The sequence below is a fragment of the Trifolium pratense genome, linkage group LG4 (assembly GCF_020283565.1).
Source record: "Trifolium pratense cultivar HEN17-A07 linkage group LG4, ARS_RC_1.1, whole genome shotgun sequence".
In the NCBI taxonomy this organism is placed as follows: domain Eukaryota; kingdom Viridiplantae; phylum Streptophyta; class Magnoliopsida; order Fabales; family Fabaceae; genus Trifolium; species Trifolium pratense.
The window spans coordinates 27,601,738-27,616,848 of record NC_060062.1 but is presented as its reverse complement, the minus strand read 5'-3'; the positions used below and the strand labels follow the sequence as shown (position 1 = coordinate 27,616,848).

The following is a 15,111-nucleotide window of genomic DNA, read 5'->3' as shown; positions in this document are numbered from 1 at the left end:
AACATGCTATATTTCTTGTCAACCTTACCTTACTAGTGTCAAGCCTTGAGATCTTTTCTGTGTCAAACATTTTCTGGTTGTATATTGTTGTAGCATCTTTGTGAACGTGTAATTTTGGGCTCCTTTATTTTTAGGAAATAGAAGCATAAAAGATTGACAATGATTACATATGAACAATGATTGCTTTAGCACTGGATTCACTCGAAACGAACCTCAAGTGAAGAACTGTAGAGATGTTAGAGAGAGGAGTGTTTAAGTCGTGGTCTACGATACCCAAGGTTAACTCACGTGAGAGAGGATAGGATTTGTGAAAGAAAGAGAGAGAGGTTAGAGATGAATACACGTGTTAGTATGTGAATTAATTCATATGATCCATGAATAGAGTCACATTAGACAATGAATCTAATCACAGTGGAAGGTCAAAACTAGTTTCTTACATTTTGAATCAATTTGCAAACTGCATGATCACAAAAGTGTGCTTAAATGCTGTTCAGAAAAGAAAAAAAGTGTGCTTAAATGACCTAATTTGGCTTGATGCTCTGTGTAAGAAATGTAGGTATGGATGTTAGAAAACTAATAGATTTGATTTCACCTCACAAGAACTTGTATAGCTCAAGATATGTTCAAATAACGAGTAATGTCAAGTTGAATAGATAAGGTGATGAACTTTCATTTCACCAAACGATTGAACATAGAAAGACAGCTGAATCAGGCTTGAGTCTAAACATAAAGGTTGAATATATATTTCTAAGTTTTCTTCTTCTGTTAAATTGTTCCTTAGCTTTCTAAAGATACCAGAGTTAAATCATCAATCTTATAATAACAGGCCATGGAAACAAGTAACAAAAATAAAGTAGGAACATCTAATAAGTTGGGATATACTAGAGTATGTTTGGATTGGCTTACTTTTACTTTTAAGTTTATGCAAAACAACTTATGCAAATAAATAAGTTTTTATGTATTATTATAAAGGAGGGATCCGTTGACTCCAGGAGTAAGTCTTCATTGACTTACTCCGCTTAATAACTCGATATCAATATTATATTTCTTCAATCCTGTTAGATAATAAAATAATAGTCTATGTTATTGGGCCTGTTAGTTTAGAGTCCATCAGGTAGGTTTTATTATATATTCTCCAGTAACTTTTTTGTAATGTTAAGCTATTGTTGAAACTCTAGCCGTCTTTCTCTTTTCCTATTTGTGTATCTCTGATTTTAACATGGTATCGAGAGCTTGTTTCGATCCTCCTTAGATTGTATGTTGTTATTCCGCTAGTGAGATTCCCAAAAGTTTGGGAATGTATTCGTATTGTTGGATTTGGTTCGGTGAAGCTTATCTTTCGCATGGAATTTGTAAGTGGCATATTGTTGCTTTTCTTGGTGATCGACTTTTATTCAATTTGTGAAGGGGTATATTGTTTTATCAGATTGGCATATTGTTGGTCAGCGATAAAATACTAATAATAATTGTGAGTAGCAAAATTTCACAAGAGTTGATTGTGGTTAGATCGCTCATAGTTTGTTGCAAATCAGTCTTGTTTGGTTTCGTTTGGTAATATTTGAATTGGTTTAATTCTTCTCTTTGGTTCTTTGGCTGTTCTTTTTCTATTTGATTGATTTCTCCTGATAATTATTCTCCTGATTGCATGGCACTTCTCCCTATTGCATGACACCTCACTTCTGATTGTATTGTATTTCTTCTGATTGCATTGCATTTCTTCCGATTGTATTGCACTTCTCCCTATCGCACTTCTGAATGCATTGCACTTCTCCCTATTAACTTCTTCTGATTGTATTGCACTTCTCTTCTGATTGTACTGCACTTCTCCCTATTGCACTTCTGTTATGATTGCATTGCACTTCTGTTGTGATTGCACTTCTCCCTATTGATATCAGAAAATCAATCATATAAATATAAACAATCATTCAAAATCCACCATACATTCAAAGAAAAATAGTAACAAAAGATTATATTCATACAATTGACAAACCAAAGTTACTATTAAGTACATAGACATTTCATCAAATGTCTAGAGTGCATGTTAATAATTATACAATTTGAATTTGGCTAATGAAAATTAAACAAAAATAAAATAAAAATAAAACAGTACCTGAATTCATTCCAAACACAACAAATCTCCCCATGCAATTGTTTTGAAACCTACACAAACGAAGAAAAAGAAGAATCAGTATTTTCAAACAAATCAAAATTATAATAAAAAACTAACCCATTTCATCATATTGATCTCCTCGTGTCTATCTTGAAAATAAACCCTAACAAATCAGAAGACAACTATCTGCAAACAAATCAAAACTATAATCAATATACAAAATACAGATTTATTTATTGAAAAAATGCACCAAAGAAGAAAGAAAATAAGAGAAAGGGGTTATCAGTGGAAACTCAACAATGGTGGAGGCGAGAGAGATTGTATTCGTTGCCATTGAAGATGGTGGCTGCAACTAAGATTGTGGTCGGTGTCAGGTTGATTTAGAGAGAGAGAGAGAGAGAGAGAAGGGGTGCCATTGAAGATGATGAGAGGTGAGACAATAAAAGAGAAGATGAAGACAATGTTTAAGTTGAGGATGGGAGGGGGATGCTAATGGTGGTGAGAGGATGAATGCTAAGTAGTTACAAAGAAGAAGAACAGACGTGAATGGGAAAAGAAAGAGAGATTGGAAGTACACATATTTTGGAGCGTGAAAAGATTAGTATTTTAAACCACCTTTCATCGGTAAATGGTAACCAAATTAAGCATCAGACAATTGCCTTGGTAAAACGCATAAGTACTTAACTGCAATAATCACACTTTTTATGATCAATCCATGCATTAATTAACAGATTCCCGCCCTTGTAAAATTGGAATTAGGGTTTTGATTGGAACTTGTTATGGATAATAGATAGGCTAAATTGCAGTTTTTGCCCCCACGTTTCATAATTGTGCGATTTTGGCCCCCCACATTTCAAATGTGCGATTTTGGCCCCCCACGTTTCATAATTGTGCGATTTTGGCCCCCCACGTTTCAAATGTGCGATTTTGGCCCCCCACGTTTGCCCCCTTTTGCATTTCTTGGTCCCCGTTGACTATTTTGACCAAAATTTACTGACATGAAATTTTTTTTACACGTGTCTTAATTGTATTGGCCAATCAAAATTTATTATTTTTTTTAAAAAAAATAAGAAAAATCAAGGAAAGGTCAAATGATAAATTTTTTTTTTTAATAAAAAAATTAATAAATTTTGGTTGGCCAATACAATTAAGACACATGTAAAAAAAATTCCATGTCAGCAAATTTTGGTCAAAATAGTCAACGGGGACCAAGAAATGCAAAAGGGGGTAAACGTGGGGGGCCAAAATCGCACAATTATTAAACGTGGGGGCCAAAATCGCACATTTGAAACGTGTGGGGCCAAAATCGCACAATTATGAAACGTGGGGGGCCAAAACTGCAATTTAGCCTAATAGATATAAGAAGATGCTTTATAGAGGAGTGCTAGCAACACACTCTTTAATAAACACACTTTAACACACTCTCTTCTATTGGTTAAAATTTATATGGGTCCCATAAAAGTTATATGGGTCCACATTTTTTTATGGGACTCATGTGAATTTCAACCAATAAAAGAGAGTGTGTTGGAGTGTGTTTGTTAAAGAGTGTATTGCTAGCATTATTCTATATATTTTTTTCATACATTTTCAAATCTTTCTTTCTTTTTTGTTTTGTTGATATTTCTTTTCTTTTTCTTAACTAGTATTTCTACCCGTGCGATGCACGGGGAAAATTATACATAGGGATTGTATTTTTATTACAAATTTATAAATTTTTTTTAACAAAAATTACAAATTTATGAATTTGAAAATAACAATTTATTTTAATATTATCTAGTTATGTTTTTATGTGACATTGATTGGCAATTTTAAAATAACATTTTATTTTAAAATAGTCTAGTTATGGTTTATGGAATAAAAGAAAAACATATGTTTAATAAGTTAATACATATTTTTTCTGTTAAAAAAAAATTAATAACCAATAGTAAACAAAATTGAATTATTATATATGGGACTGCTATGAATTACACATCCTAAATGCACAGTCAACTCAGTAAACCTCACATTTGTATGAAAGTTGACAATTAACATAAAACACATCTTGACAGTTACTCAGGTAAAAAAAAGTAATTTTCCTACCATGTTCTCAAAAGGGATTGACTCAATGTTGTCAAGACTTATATAATATGCATTAACTTCTTTTGAAGGATCACAAAACAACGCATCAAGATATAGTTAAATGTGTATAGTATATATCATACATGCACACACAACCAAAGAGTTTCATTGAAAATTTTAAACTAAGTTAATTGAGAACTCAGAGTTTCATTGAATTTATAGTTTTAACAACCAAAAAACATTGAAAGAGTTAGTTGCAAAGTACTATATATATATATATATATATATATATATATATATATATATATATATATATATATATATATATATATATATATATATATATATATATATATATATATATATATATATATATATATATATAGCTTTCATTATAAAATACATAAAAAAATAAATAAAAAAATAAAAATAAAAATAGGAAAGGCATATGAAGACACAAAAAGGTCTTCACATATTGAGAATGGCCATAAACATTTTAGCTACAACCACAACAGTTTTAGATCTCCCATGCAATCGACCGACAATTGAACATATTTGAAACTTAACATTTATCATGGTCAAAGTCATAGAAAAATAATAATATCAAACATCTACTTCATAACAAAAACCCCAATAGAATAATTTAACCCCTTTCTACCCAAAAAAGAATAATTTAACCCCTTTTAATGGGATGTTGATAAAAAACAATGGGATGATTAGATTAAAACCGCAATAACAAAATATGATATAAAAAAACACCATCAACGTGTAGGAATACAAAAAAAAGGAAACGAAAAGTAAATAAAGAACAATCAAATCATTCTAAGCACCTTTATGAGTCGGTCACTTTTGATTCTAGATTGGGAGTTAGAGTCTAGTGACAACTTTATGGGTCGGGTTGATGGTCGTCTTGCTGGTCTGGAGGCTGATGAGTGTTCTCTAAGATTGAGATTAGAAGAACTTATATATATTAGGTGGTATTTGTAACACCCTAACCCATACTACCCTTAAAAACGTAATTTTAAAAACTTTTTAACAAGTGTAAAGGCAGAGTGCCACGCGGTAATTAAAACACAAGCATACACACAGAGCGTCATGAAGTTTAACATGAAAAACAACAGCGGATTCAATCAAACCAAGCATGCATATATATACATATATATATACATAAGCCATATTCATCCCTAAGGATGTCACTTATACAAGAACTAGCATATCAAAAAGGTAACACCGATATACGATGTAATCCAAGCGTAATCCCCGACTCGATGTTACATTACCAGAGCATTTACTATTTACAAACTCTAACCAAAAGTTAGTACTAACAGGAGAAATCTATGCTAAGTCTCCTCACCAAAAGGTACTTCAACACCAAGCTAAAACAGCAGTCTAAACGTCGGCACAGTCCTCAGCCTGAATATCTGAACCCCCAAAGGTCCAGCAAATAACACAAAGCAGAGAGTTAGAAAACATAATCGCATAACATACGAACATAAGAAAGGTCTTACACTTTCGAACTACATCATACATATTCTAACTCACGCCAAAACATCGCACTAAACAATTATCAATTAATAAAGTTCAACACAATTCAACCAAATAATGTCACATACCATTTATCAAATATATGCGCATTTACCCTAAGGTATCTAATGCCAATCAATTCACTGTCATGCCATCCCTAGACATAACTAAATGCATGTGGTACCAAGGTGTCTCACCAACGGTGGACCAAGAACAATTTTATATCTTGCTGGATATGTCGGAACTTACCGAACCATCTTATCTCCCTTGGATAAGCCAACACAGTTTTATATCCTGTTGGATAGCAACTCCGGACTCATGGATTCATCTAATCCGATCCTCGGCTTCATTATGGACACATAATCCATTTTCGTTATTGGAACCCAAGTTTCCAATGTTCACATACAATCATGAATGCATGTATGTATGCACATATCAACCATATGATATTCTTTAGCTCGAAGCTACTCTTTCATGAATGCGGGAACACAATCCTAACACATTCACTTAACATTACAAATTAATGCCAAAACATCACATTGCTCACTTTAAGCTACAACTTATTGCATACGCGTTTATCAATCATATAACGATTAACAATAAGCATTAACAGTATCAACATGTATCAACAATCATGTAAGAATACCATTAAACCATGTTACAAGTGCCTAGTCACACTTACAAACATCAACAAAAATTGCTGTCACAGAGGCCTTCGCTAAGCGAGGGCTTAGCGAGACATGGCGAACCTCACCAGGAAGTCACCTGCTCATGGCGAGCATTGGCGAGCTTCAGCGAACTATTCGCTGAGCGAAGGCTTAGCGAGCCTACGCGAACCTCACCAGGGAATCACCTGCTCATGGCGAGCATTGGCGAGCTGTGGCGAACATGTTCGCTGTAGCCAACTCCTGGTCGCTTAGCGAACTATACCAGAAAAATATCTGTTCTTGAGTTTCAATAAGGCGGTTTAACATTGAATCAACTCAAAAATTCATTCAAACATGTTATAAATTCTTATAAACAGCTATTTCAATCATATAAGATATCAAGGAACATTAATCATCCCTTCCAAACATCCAAATACCTCAAACAATCAAAATCATGCCAATTTCTTGGGTTTTAAGCAACTTTCATAAACTTTTCAAACATGATTCAAACACATACATATTTTTCATGAAATCAAGCTAGTGATTAACACATACAAAGTAATGATGAAGAACATCACACTCACATACAAAAGCTTAATCAAAAGTCTAAAAGAAATTGAGTGGGAGAGTTCGGGAATGGAGACATAGACAATCTCCCCTCTCCTTGCCACTCAAGAATCATGAATTCTAATCTCTTACCTTAGCAAAGATGATGATCCAAGCCTTTCCTCTTCTCTCTTTCTCGTGATTCTCCTAGCCAAAACCCTAGCTTAGCTTTGCTCTTGCTCTTGCTCACTCAAAACTCAAAGAAATGAATTGTGATACTATTCATGTGTTTGACTTGCCACTTATACTACTTTCTATTGTCATGAACCAAGCCCAATTGGCTTAGGCCCAAATGGCCTCTCACGCCCTTAAGCCCAAAACAAAGGTTCTCGCGTCTAATAACTTACGCTCGGCTAAATAATTATTCGTCGCTCACTAAAATAATAAAAGCCAATTAATAAATAAAATAACATTTAATAAAATATACGAATACGAAAAATGGGTCGTTACAGTATTTGGTTTTGGCTTTATTCATTGGTGTTCCACTTATATACGACACATTTGTTTTGTAGTTCCGTTTTTCCCGATCACTATTCGTCTTGTGCAGAGACCGATTAATAATAATAATAATAATAATAATAATAATAATAATAATAATAATAATAATATATTTGTCATTAAAAAAATCATTCTAAGCACCATATACATTATTAAGCACGGAAAAGAAGAATGAAAAAAAAATATGAAGAAATGATATATCATATACATGTAATTTGGGGTTTTGCTAATTAATTTCGAAAACGTACTTCTTTTCAATTTTTGAGTCAAATACTTCTTTTTAATCTTTGAGTAGCACATTCAACCTATATAAACCGTGAAAATGAAAAGAAGTGTGCAGTGAAAGTAAAATAGAAGATAAGAGACACAATATATTCTCAAATGGTAATGTGGTAAAAAAAAAATATTTTGGTCAGTCTCACAAAATCTATTACTTTTTCTGTCCCAAAATATAAGTAAAACTTAGTCAACAAAAGTGAATGTATTTAGTCGAAAACTTTAACCAAATACATCAAGTTTCTTTGACTCAATTTTGCTTATATTTTAGGCCGGAGGGAATATATTATTTAATAATTTAAAAATTAAAAATTATTTAATTAATTTTTCAAATACTTATTTATCTTTTTGTGACCAAAATGAAATTTTTTATTCACGTGACCATCTAAAAATATCTATAAAAGAGAAATGCAGTTTGGGTTCAAAATGAAGGGGAGAATATAGTAAGAATAAGAGAGGAAGAAGTTATAAAAGAAAAGAAAAAAAAAAGAGAGGAAGAAAAGATGTAGAATAGTAAAAGCTGCAGACTTAATTTACTTGTGAGAGAGGGAATCGAAGTGTTTTTGTTGGAGTGGGAAACTGAATGGTTTGGGTGGGGATAATTAATTTGCACGTGACAATTATTATTAGGAAAAGGGTTCAGGCGGGATAATGTTGCATATTAGGCGCTAATTGGGTAACATATGTATCCTGTTTTAATATATTAAGGATATTCCTGTAAATTTAGTCTTGATTTCCAAGCCAAACTGTTTTGCCAACCTTTTTTTTTTAATGTTTAACCTGTATTTTTATTTTGAGTAATCAGTCAATTTAGTCATTAAACTATCACTCTCTCATCAATTTAATCCCTAAACTATTAAAAATAACTAAAAGGTCCCTAATCTATTTTCCATCTGTCAATTTAGTCCCTAAACTATCAATCTCTCACCAACATAGTCCCTAAACTATTAAAAACAACTAAAAGGTCCCTAATCTATTTTTCATCCGTCAATTTATTCCATAAACTATTAAAAACAACTAAAAGGTCCCTAATCTATTTTTCATCCGTCAATTTAGTCCTCGGTTAACTTGTCTATAAAACCCTAAAATATTATCACCCTTTCTTCTTCCACGTGCTTCGACGAAAACAACCACCCTACTCGCCGCCAACCACTCCACTCTTCGGCAACAACCGTTTTGCTCGCAACGCAAATATAACCTCTAGTCGCCGAACTCAATTCATTCTTTCAGAATAATCATTTAGAACGAAAGAGATCTTTAGTATGAAAAAGTGGCAATTGTCGGTTTCTTTTTTTCTTTAACACAAAATATTTTTTTTATTCAACTTTTTGACTGAAAGATTAAAAAAAATGATATGATTCAACCGCTTTTGGTTTTATAGCTTGTTGTTTTGTCTGGTTTAATAATACTGCTTATCCTAGTGAGTTTTATGGTCCCACTGGACCGAAAGCTTCTCAAGCTCAAGCATTTACTTTTCTTGTTAGAGACTACGCTAAAATCAGGTCTGTTTTTTGTTCTCACTTTTGTAAATTTGTAAGGGTTTGTGATTTTGTTTTATCCCTTTGAAGTTTATGATGTGATCCCTTGTTTATTGCGGGTCTGGGAGTTTTTTTATCCTTATATTCCTTTTCTTCCGTTATTGTAAGGAATGTTTTGAGGTGTGTTAGTGTGTATAATGATGACATAAAAGGTACAAAAGTGTCATTATATGTAGTATGCTAACAAAGTCTTATTAAATTCCAAGCATTTGTATGGTGAATTATCTTTGCAGGCTGGTTGTGTTATTGGTAATACTAGTAGGAGCTAGCTTTTTTCATCCATGCTAGTGTGTTAAAAAGTGCCTTGGAGATATTATAACAGGTTTGTTAGGAATCATAAAATGATGTTTAGGAGGGACTAAATTGAAGGATGTGAATATAGATTAGGGACCTTTTAGTTGTTTTTAATAGTTTATGGACTAAATTGGTGAGAGAATGATAGTTTAGGGACTAAATTGACTTACTCTTTTATTTTTGGTCAAGTATCTAACCTGTATTTTATTTTACACTTTTTTGTTGGAAAAATAGTTTTTTTTTTCTAGTTTGATTTTTGTTGGAAATTGTCTACTTGTATGTTATTTTAATTTGATATTTATTTTAGTGCTTAAATTTAAATTTTAGAAGTGTAAAAGATTAATTAATGCGTATAATTTAGCAAAAACTATTATTATTAGTTGAGTGGGTGTATAATGAAAAGTCATGAGTATATAAATGTAGACATATGAAAAAGTGTATAGAGGTGACAATGATGTAAGTAGAAGTGATGTGGCATTATTGAGTAGTTTAATTGGATATAAGTGGCTGACGTGGATTATGGTTAGATTAGTGGTTGCACAACTATTTAGAAATTATATATATACATGTTTATATATTTAAAAAACTTATTTATACATCACATATGAAGTTACTTTGTTATCTTCTTCATTAACATTGATTAGCAATATCTTTAACTCATTCTTCAAAATAACTATGGAAATGACAACATATAATTGACAATGGAAAAACGATCGATGTTGAAACATAAGTTTTTATTTATATTATAAATCTCATTGGAGGATTCTGAGTTGGATAAACTACTTCATTATCTCTTACCAAAAAACTACTGTATTATCAAATTTGACATTTATATTAATTTGAAACTTATTAGAGCAAAGATAAACCAACTTAACTCATACTCAAATATCGAATATGATAAAAATCATACAGGGCATAACAACCATTAGTAAATTTTATTTTATCTTTTTTTTTACTAACATTAGAAAGTAGTCCTGACAATCGACCAACTCCTTATATTTACAAAGATTGGACAAAAGATTATTAGTAAAAACATTAAATTTTTTGAAAAAAAACAATAAAATAGACAAAATAATAAAATGAACAAAAAAAAATTAAAATGAATAATAACCCAAAACAACAACAACAACAACAACAATAATAATAATAATAATAATAATAATAATAATAATAATTATTATTATTATTATTATTATTATTATTATTATTATTACAATTAGTACCCCACATTAAATGGATGTAAGTGGATGATGTGGCTAAATGAAAGGTTTTCATTGGTTTGTGGATTAGGGTTTAGATAGGCAATTCCACAACTATCTAGGATTTATATATAGATGTGTGTACCAAACACATGATAGAATAAATGTTATCATATCTTTATCATATCATATTCTTATCCAACTATTTATCATATCATGTATCTATCCTATCATTTGGACCAAACGGACCCTTAGGAATATTATTCCCAGGAACAGGAATATTACTATCAATGTACTGTATTTGGTAAATAAATAAATTTTCTTGGATCATTTTTTAAAATAAATTTCAATTTAAATTTTAAAATATTAAAATTAAAAATAAATGAGTTAAAAATAATGAGGTAGCGAGGAGTTATGAGTGGTTACCTCTTATTCTCATGGAAATGTATATCACCCTTTAACATGAGAATAAAAAGTGAAAAAATCATGTGTATATTGTATTTCCACGAATAAAAGTTCCTAAGCATAATTTATGACAACTTGAAACAAACATGAGAATGAAAGATTCTCAAAACCGCATTCCTTAAAATAAATTTGTAATTCATGAAACAAACACTCGCTAAAATTGTATTTAAGCGAGAAAAAAGTTCTAATGTATCAGACACACTGTTGTGGCTAACTTGTAAAAAAATATCAAAATTATTAGTCCGGACATCATGACGGGGATTCGAATCATGTCTCTCTCTCACTTATATGTGTGACAAATTATGATGACTTTGCTATTTCCGACGTCTAAAAATGTTAGATTTCATTTTTCCCTCCCAAATTGTGAGTTGTGTTTTTTTACCCAGTCAGTTTCAGTTTATCCGCATGATCTTGATAATTCGACATTTTGGCATCCAGGAATGCATCTTTTAGGATATTATTTTTCAATTTTTAGAAAATATTAGGATCGTTAGATTTTTTTTTGCTAATAGAATTTTACCGTTAAGGGGATATCTCCGTCTAGAAAAGATTTTTTGTTTAAAAGAGTACTTAACTCAGCTAGTATATTTTTACGTTCATCTATTTAGCAATTTTCACTGTGTTGTTTTCAATGTTATGTGATTAGAAATTTCACTTTTAAAGGGGAATAAATAGATCGTTTGTAATTCGAATTTCAACTCTTATATGTATAATGTGATGCCCCCACTAGACTACCAAGGATTGTTTATGTTAATAAAAAGATAATAACATTGTTTCTTGGCAAAAAAAAAACAATATTGTTCAAACATCCCTGCTTGAACCATGGTAAATGAATCAATAATTTGGCAATACTTGAAAGCGAGCAAAAAGGAAATGATAGTACCAACTAGCTATGTATTGAAGGAGATTGTCAGTGCAAAAAGACACAATCGTAATGCTTTCCAATTGACCGCAACTTCGTTCAACAACATAACGACCAATCTTAACCAAATCATCATCAGAATAACGAGAAATTCCATTGTTGCTCATGTGAATGGTGCGCCACATGAAAGGCTCCTTTCAAATGGTCCACCATAAAGGACACACTAGACATACACTTGTTACAATGTTAATGATAACGAGTCTCGAGAGGATGTTTCTTGTAATGTCTATTGGAAGTTCATGCCAATTTGACCCCATTGTTCTCTCCCCTTCTTTTCACAAGTTTTATAACTAAAGTTTTATTTGTTTTCAACTTATTTTCGTAAGTTCTCCAATATAGTTTATGAAAATAGCTCGTAGCATATAAGGGCTTATGCTATAAAGTACAAATATGGTGTTTATCCAAAAAAGCCATCAAATATATTATAACTCTATTTCCCTTTTATTCTATGTATCAAATGTTTATTGGAAACTGATAAAATTTTATCCTACATGGTGTTTTATTTTAAAAATGTTTACAAGAAAGGGGAGAGAACAGTGGGGTCAAATGGCACGAACTTCCAATAGACATTACAAGAAACATTCTCTCGAGACTCGATATCATTAACATTGTAACAAGTGTATGTCTAGTGTGTCATTTATGGTGGAACATTTGCAATGAGACTTTCTGTGGCGCACCATTCACATGAGCAACAATGAAACTCCTCGTTACTCTAATGATGATTTGGTTAAGATTGGTCGTTATGTTTTTGAACGAAGTTGTGGTCAATTGGAAGACATTGCGATTGTGTCTTTTTGCATTGATGATCTCCTTCAATACATAGCTAGTTGGTACTATCATATCCTTTTTGTTCGCTTTCAGGTATTGCAAAATTATTGATTCATTAAGCCACTAGATTTGGTCTAGTGGTGAGGGGTTTTGGTAGTATGCAGGAGGTCCTAGGTTCGATCATGTCTGACTCCATTGCAACAAAAAAAAAATTATTGATTCATTACCATAAACAAAGATATTTTACTTAATAGATTTTTCATTGCGGTCATTACTGAAAAGCATAAACATTTTTCGTCAGCAAGAAACACCTTAGGAAAAACTTTTTTGGTAATGATCGCAATGAAATTGTGGCTCTTAAGTGGACAGGCTCTCCTCAACATGATAATGATTATACCGAAAAATTGTTTTGATAATGAGAAGGTTAATAAATATAATATCTACTTTTAAATTTTTCTAATGCCCAAATACTTGGAGACCATTTGATGGAAATTCTAAAAAAAATAGAAAAAAAAAATAACAAGGGGTTCTTCAAATAGTGTGGTTGTGCAATTTATCTTTATTCTTTCACCAATAAATGTTTCGGACTAGACCAAGGCCCACCCGCGAGCTAGATCGGGTCTACCAAACCATACTTAATTGGATGGACCATATGGTAAACACACCCTAAAACACAATATTACCGCCTGTTGTGACATGTGAGACGCCAGATTCTATTGAACCAAAAATGATTTGAAGAACAATGGGCTCTGATTTTGAGTTTTGATTAAAAAAAATTATGTGCGAACAATTTGATACTCTAACGTGATCGTACCTCTGTGTAGCTCTATTTGATCCTCTATACATGATTATTCCAGCTCTGGATGCATCTCGTTGTCATAATTTGGAGATAGATGATCAATCGTCCTCTGGATAATACAAATGATTAGAAAGTCAAAATAAACACTTCACGCCTTCATATGGATACAAGTTGAAGAATTTCTATCATCTTCTTCAAACGAATAACAAAAAATGAGATCTTTATTAATAAAAGTGTGGTATAAAATCCATTGCGAGATTCACAACTGAACAAGAAATAAATAAGACAGTTAGAAAATTAAAGACAAATGCTTGGCAATGTTTACATTGGGAAAATCATAGCAAGAATAATGATAAAAAAAAATTACAAGTTAAAAGACACCGTAAAGTTGAAATTCAAGAAAACAAAACAATTGCTTCAACAAATATTCAATGATTCATTTAATTTCTTTAAACAGGAAAACACACCGGAAAAAGATGAAAGAAAAGAGAAATAGATCTCATACTCCCTCGACTATAACTCACCAGATTAAAAATATGCAAAGCATCAAAGCCACCGCCGATGAATCTTTTTAGGTTTCATATAGAGCTGTATTTATAGGATAGGATTTAGGGTTTTACTTTCGACCCAACCAAGTGTTAACAAGAAATTGAAAAATGGGCTGCCGTGGCCCAAACCGGCTATATGGAGCTAGGCTAAAATCTTGAATTATACAAATTTTAAAAAGTGTGTCATATTTATGGAGATGAGTGATTTAGGGTTAATTTAAGCCTATACTCACCCCTTCAAATCGTTTTTCTTTCAATTTCACATATATATAGCCCTCCCACCAGAGAGGATTTCTTTTCCCGTCCTACCTACTTCTCGCGTGCCCAACACGTTTTCATTTTTACCGTTTCACTACTTATATAGAGGATGCTATAAAAATGAGAAATTTTGTAAATGTCGTCTGCTAATTAAGTAGCGGACGTTATAAAAAAAATATGGTAGAATGTATGTGGGGTGTATCTACTACTTAAATAACAGACAGTGATATTTTGATAAATTCATGGGGAGCGTGAAAAAATGACTAGGATGGCAAAAAAAAAAAAACACTCCCAAACAAATGCACCAATCGATAATTGAACTCTAATTCTATCACTGGACCATCAATGCTTGTCGTTCTCTGATTAAAATAAACATCTTTTTAAATTATCTCATTTATTTTGTCAAATTCAAAATCTTCATAAATATAAATTCTGAATTTTGTCTAAAATATCTGAATCAAATTCAAAATGTCTTACAAATTAATTATGCATTTAATAAATTAAATTATACCATTTTCTTTTTACGGTTTCCAAAGGAGTTGGGGATTAAACCTACGACATCTTCTTACCACCGATCAAAATCTAAGGGTATGACTATACA

At 31.8% G+C, this 15,111-nt stretch overlaps 1 long non-coding RNA gene across 2 annotated transcripts; it reads right to left on the bottom strand.

Moving 5' to 3' along the window:
• Positions 1 to 1,824: 1,824 nt before the first annotated feature.
• On the bottom strand, positions 1,825 to 14,284 carry LOC123920139. Of its 2 annotated transcripts, XR_006813548.1 has the most exons (5): positions 14,229 to 14,284; positions 13,720 to 13,813; positions 2,228 to 2,296; positions 2,111 to 2,160; positions 1,855 to 1,882 (listed from the first exon to the last, which is right to left on the bottom strand). It is a non-coding gene; the product is annotated as an uncharacterized LOC123920139 (long non-coding RNA). The 2 variants fall into 2 exon arrangements; XR_006813547.1 differs by having other exon boundaries at positions 1,825 to 1,882; positions 2,111 to 2,296.
• Positions 14,285 to 15,111: the final 827 nt, after the last annotated feature.